General features: G+C 45.0%; 1 protein-coding gene across 15 annotated transcripts in view; it reads left to right on the top strand.

Moving 5' to 3' along the window:
• Nucleotides 1–277: 277 nt before the first annotated feature.
• Nucleotides 278–6,000, top strand: part of PTPRF (protein tyrosine phosphatase receptor type F) — a 606,212-nt gene continuing 600,489 nt past the window's right edge. For 6 of the 15 annotated variants that reach the window (XM_067467929.1, XM_067467928.1, XM_060773322.2 and 3 more), the window contains exon 1: nt 280–533. The gene's annotated coding sequence lies outside the window, so the exon portion shown is untranslated. Of the gene's footprint in view, nt 542–6,000 lie in introns of all 15 variants that reach the window. The other 9 variants (XM_060773316.2, XM_060773323.2, XM_060773317.2 and 6 more) reach the window with 4 other exon arrangements.

The raw sequence follows: 6,000 nt of genomic DNA, 5'->3' as shown, positions 1-6,000 counted from the left end.
GAGAAAGCCCAAGGTAGCAGGTGGGAGGGAGGGGGGGGGGAGAAGAAAGAGAGAGAGGGAGGGAGGAGGGAAAGGAGGGCTCTGCGGGCGGGCTGCTGGGTTGGCTGGCTGGCTTGCTGAGTGAGGGAGTGAGTGAGTGAGTGGCCTCGGGAGCGCGCGGCGCGTCCCCGCTCCAAAGGCGGCTGTGGCGCTGCTGGCGGCTCTTTCTTTAGTCAGTGGAAAGAGAGAGAGAGAGAGGAGAGCGTGCGCATTGCGTGGTCGCGCGCGCAGAGGGAGTGAGTGCGCGCGAGCGAGAGAGAGTGCGCGCGCGTGCTTCTACCTCTCTCTCTCGCTCTCCCGCGTCCTGCGTGTCTGGAGAGCGAAGGGGCTCCGGGAGCTGCCGGCGCGTGCGGGCGGGCGAGAAAGAGAGAGCAGGAGCAAGCGAGGCATCGTGGCGGAGCCCGGCGCCGGCGGCTGGTGGGTCGGTGGGCCGGAGCTCCAGGCGAGGAGGGAGCATGCGGGCGGCGGTGGCAGCGGAGCCCCGGGCGCGCGTGGTGAGTGAGTGAGTCCTACCCTGGCTTCTCTCTCTTTCTCTTTCTCTCTCTTTTCCGCCGCCTGTTGAGTGCGCCTGGCATCCCTGCTGCTCTTGCGATTTCCCTTGGATACAACAAGAAGTTGACCCCGGATCCCTCTTGCCTTGACTTCTGGGGCGCTCGCTCCCCTCCAGGACCCCGTCGCCGCTCGGCTTGGATTGTAGGCGAAGCTTCCCTTCCTCTTCCTCTCCCTCTTCCTTCCTCCCTCCCTTCCTCCCTCCCTTCCTCCCTTCCTCTCCCCTTCTTTCATTCCTTCCTTTCTCCCTCTTCCTTCCTTCCTTCCTTCCTTCCTTCCTCTCCCTTTCCATTCTTCCTTCCTTCCACTTCTCCTTCCTTCCTTCCTTCCTTCCTTCCTTCCTCTCCCTTTCCATTCTTCATTGCTTTCTCTCCCCCTTCCTTCCTTCTTTCCTTTCTTCCTCTTCGCTTTCCTTCTCCCCCTTCCTTCCTCTCCCCCTTCCTTTCTTCCTCTAACCCTTCCTTCCTCTGCCCTTCCTTCCTTCCTCTCCTTTTCCTTCCTTCCTCTCCCCTTCTTACCTGCCTACCTGCCTGCCGCCATTCCCGCTCTCTTCCTTCCTTCCTTCCTAATCCCACCCTTCTTCTCCTTTCCCCTCTTGCCCCGACTACCTTGTCTTTCTTTTGTGCTGTTTATAGTTGACATGGCCACTTGAGGACCTGTTTGGGAACTGTTGCATGGAAAGGGCATGTGCCTTTCTTTCCCCCTCTCCCTTTGCACTTCCTGGCAGGGCATATCAACACCCCCCCTCCCCTAAAAGTCAAACCATGGCGTTGGTTGCAGATAGATCCTCATGAAAAATGCCTGGCCGAGAGCTCTCTGGGTCCCTCTTCTCTTTTCCTTGGGGAGTTTGCAACCCACCCAGAGCAAGGCTTTGCAGGGAATCAAGAAGGAAAGTGGTCGGAGTGTTTTGTTTTGTTTCCTCATACCTTGGAAAGGTAGACTACATTTCCTTTTTTTGCATATTCATTAATGCAAGTGGCCTGCTGACCTTTCCCACTGGTGGAAGACGTAATGCACACACACAACATGGGTAAGAAAAACTAGGCTGGCTGTGTATTTTTAGCCCTGATCCCTCTGCTTGGCTTTACCTGCGGTGCCTGCCTACAATCTCAGGCTTTTCTCGGCCAGGAATGTGGCCTCGCCTGCTTCTCCGCCCAGAGAGCAATGTTTAGAAACAAAAATCTTTGGATTTCCTCCCAGGTTTACCTTACAGTCTGGAAAAAAAGAGAGAGAAGCAAAGGACTCTAGGAGCAGCCCTTGAAACCAGATGCTTTGCTCCATGCCAACTCCCCCCCCCCCTATTTTTTTTTTAATTCAAAAGACAAACCAATATTGTTTTGGGGCTTCCCTCCCCCCCCCCATCTTTTCTTACCCTCCTTCTCTTCCCTTCGCTTTGTTCTTTTTGACTGCAGATTGATGGAAAGGAATGAGAGGAGGGGAGAACAACAATGAGCTTCTTGGCTTTGCTGGAACTGGTTTGTGGTTTTGGTCTCACAGGCTGGTTTAGAAAGGTGCCTTTTTCACTTCAAAGTCTGAAAAAAACGTGGCATTGGAAAAACATCAGAAAGACAATCAATATTATTATAATATAATATAATATAAAAACTCCACTTGCCTATTTTCCAACACATCACAGCCTCTGAGGATGCTTGCCATAGATGTGGGTGAAACGTCAGGAGAGAATGCTTCTGGAACATGGCTATACAGTCTGGAAAACTCACAGCAACTCATTATTATTATTATTTGCTTCAACAGTTGGTTGTTTGCATTTTGCCACTTTGCTTCAAAAATAATAAAAACAGCACTCCCTAAAATTTTGGGGAGCTTTGTGATTTCTTAGGATTTGGCTATTGTGTTGCTCGGATTCAGGTTTCCGTTCCTGGGGGAAAAAATGTTTGCGGACAAAAAAGAAACAGGAGGCAGCCATGTTAAATAGTCCGTTGGCAGTGAGGATTAATTACCGGGCAAAGTTTCTCTACATTGTGAGTGTGTCAGGTGTTGGGGACACAACCACCGTGGCGTTTTTGTATAGAATGGAAACAGTGGAAGGTTCCTCCTTGGAGAACAGCCCTGCCACTGTAAATTCTCCTTATTCTTTTTGCTTGAATATGCTTGTGAGCAAGATTTAAACTTTTGCCCCCTGTTGGACTGGCAGGAATGCTTTAAAGGAGAAGAAAAGGGCCCTTTTAAAATGCAAATAGTGTAGGCACTTTGTCAGCCGGCTCCCACTCAACCTGTTGGTTCCTTTTAAAGCGATGACTGGCAGATTGCATGAAATCCCAATACTGCTTCTGAATATCAGGATCGAGAGTCACAGTTTTAGTCTTACACTTCCCCTTCAAAAAAATAATAATATCCTTTTGTTGTTATTATAAGGCTGTGCAAGAAATGAAATACAGGATACATTCATAAAAATGAGTGTACTGCACTGACTGAAATATTAATCATAATAATAATCTTTATTTGTACCCCGCCACCATCTCCCCAAAGGGACTCGGGGCAGCTCACAGAAGCACTCCCAAGTACCATGTGCAGACAACAATACATAAATATAAATACAATGACATAAGTATAATCAACGGCACATAAAAATCTCATTGACAAAATTACAAAATTTTGAAAATTATAGAATTCCTAAAAGAAGGAAATAATGAATGTGTGGAACTCATGGTTATTTCCGAGCCCCCGGTGGCGCAGTGGGTTAAACCCCTGTGCCGGCAGGACTGACGACCGACAGGTCACAGGTTCGAATCCGGGGAGAGGCGGATGAGCTCCTGCTATCAACTCTAGCTCCTCATGCGGGGACATGAGAGAAGCCTCCCACAAAGATGATAAAAACATCAGATCATCTAGGCGTCCCCTGGGCAACGTCCTTGCAGACGGCCAATGCTCTCACACCAGAAGCGACTTGCAGTTTCTCAAGTCGCTCCTGACACGACAAAAAATGGTTATTTCCAGTGTTTTCATAAAATAATTTTAGTGATTTGATCGCTGGGCTATAACTAGAGGCTAGGGTCCCTTCTTGGCCATTGAAACCCACTGGGTGACCTTGAGCAAGTCACACACTCTCAGCCTCAGAGGGAAGGCCAAGGAAAACCTCTATGTAAACCTTGCCAAGGAAACTTCATGATATGGCCTTAGGGTTGCCATGAGTCATAAACAACTTGAAAGGAAACAACAACAGAGTTTTACATTTTAGAAATGCAACCTTGGATTCCACCATGAATTAAACACTTGAAAAGAATTTCCACCTTGAGAAATGTATTTTTGAGGATTTTTGAGAATTGTTTCAGGGCCTATTCAATAACTATATTTATCTCAAGGCCCTTCCACACAGTCATATAACTCAGAATATCAAGGCAGAAAATCCCACAATATCTGCTTTGAATTGGGTTATCTGAGTCCATTCTGCCATATATTCCAGTTCAAAGCAGATAATGTGGGTTTTTATTCAACTGTGTGGAAGGGGCTTCAGTTGTCATCGATCTTATCAGATATAGTTGTGATAACTATCAAAATGGCCACTTGTCAAGTACAAAACTGAATTGTACCGAATTTATTTTATTATTATTATTTATTTGCCATATTTATATCCTACCCTTCTCACCCTGAATGGGACATAAAGGCACAATTTGATGCCACGCAACACACATCCAGCAAATAAAACATATACATTAAAACAACAGCTTAAATGGCAACTGTCTGACAGTGCGGAGTAGTAAAATTATTAAAAATCACGTAATCCGATATCATAGCCCAGGCCGTTCCAATGATCATTGCACCATTCCAAAATCACATATTGCACTGATAGAATAATTGTGTTAGCCTTCTAATCAGGGTTGAGGGATTAGCCAATCTTAAAGTCTCTGAATCCAGCTAACTCAACCTTATAGTTAAAAAGTTCAAGGGATGGCTGTTAACTCCATGTCCATGAATGTGATCTCATCTGCTCTTCCTATTCCACCACTAGACTCATCTTGTTCGATCATTCTTCTGGAAAGCACAGAAGGAACTTAAAGTACACCCACACTGTTGAATTAATACAATTTGATATCACTTGAACTGCCATGGCTCATTGTTGTGGAGTCCTGGCATTTGCAGTTTGGTGAGGCATGGTGGTCCATGAAGTAACAAAGAGTTGGAAGCAACTGTATGAATAAACAACAACGAGGCACTCGCACTCTGGCAGGGAAGACTTTGTAAAACTACAAACCCATGATTTGGTTGCACTGAGCCATAGCAGCTAATGTGATGTCAAACTGCATTAATTCTACAATGTAGATACATCCTAAGACAAGGAGCTGGTATTAGGCTATGTTGTTTCTATATAACGTGCTGACTGTGTGGTGGTTCCCTACATCTGAAGGAGAAATAAATACAAGAGCAGTGTAGCGTTCATGTGTTTTGGTAGCTTTGCCTAGGGAAGGCTTTTCTTTCCTCTGTGAGCATAAAATGTTTTTCTGGTTTCCTAGAGGTGATTTTTTGCTCACCACCTGTGGAAAATAATTGTCTAATTACAAGTCTGAATTAACTCCAGGATGGAAAAAATGATCAAACAGAGCATAATCCAGCAGGAATGTCTGCCTGCTGAAGGCTCACTGAGCAGCAAAATAAAATGCTGGAGCATAGGTGTTTTTCTGTGCAATTCAGGTTAATTTCTGTAAGGCTTTGGGAGGAACAACGGTTAATATCCTTTTATTTGCTTCTATTCAGCTTTCAAAAGGAAATGTTACATGACAGTTTGAGATTGCCAGCACTGTAGGCCGCTTCTTCGTGTCACTCAATGACCTGAGGTGACTACCTTCATTTCAAAAACTGCACGTAAAAAGCATGTAGATAGCACTCATTATCTTGATGCTTGACTCAACAGTGCTGTCAGTGTACTTTAATCCTTGGTTTATTACTTTTGAGTTCATGAAAAATTGAGCTATAATAAATTTGTTAGTCTTGTATAATTCTGCTTGTACTGAGTTGCCTGTAACAAAAAATGGGGGTGATGTTTGGTGGCTTTCATTTCTGGAAAAAATACATTCTTAGTGAAGAGTTGACATAGCTTATTTCAAACACAACAAACTTTTATAGGGCATCTAAATGTACACACATATATCAGTTTGATTATAAATATTGCCGTCTGCCCTTTTTGCTTTTTATGCATTGTTTGCCTGAGACTGTATGTTGGCTTTTTGGCAAAAACTATCAAAGTTTTCCGTCTGTGCTTTTACAGAAAATGTCAAAATATTTGGAAAACAAAATGTTTCTGCATTGATGTCTTTGGTTCACAGAGTGTTTTGACTTATTTTGATCTTAACTTGTTTGTGATGGTGCTAATGAGATGACCAGACCAATTTGGTGTTGTTTGACAATGGCAACTGTCTGACAGTGTGGAGTAGAAAAATCTTAGTTTGTGCTATG

Source organism: Anolis sagrei, chromosome 4 (assembly GCF_037176765.1).
Source record: "Anolis sagrei isolate rAnoSag1 chromosome 4, rAnoSag1.mat, whole genome shotgun sequence".
NCBI lineage: Eukaryota > Metazoa > Chordata > Lepidosauria > Squamata > Dactyloidae > Anolis > Anolis sagrei.
This window is presented reverse-complemented; position numbering and strand designations above follow the sequence as displayed.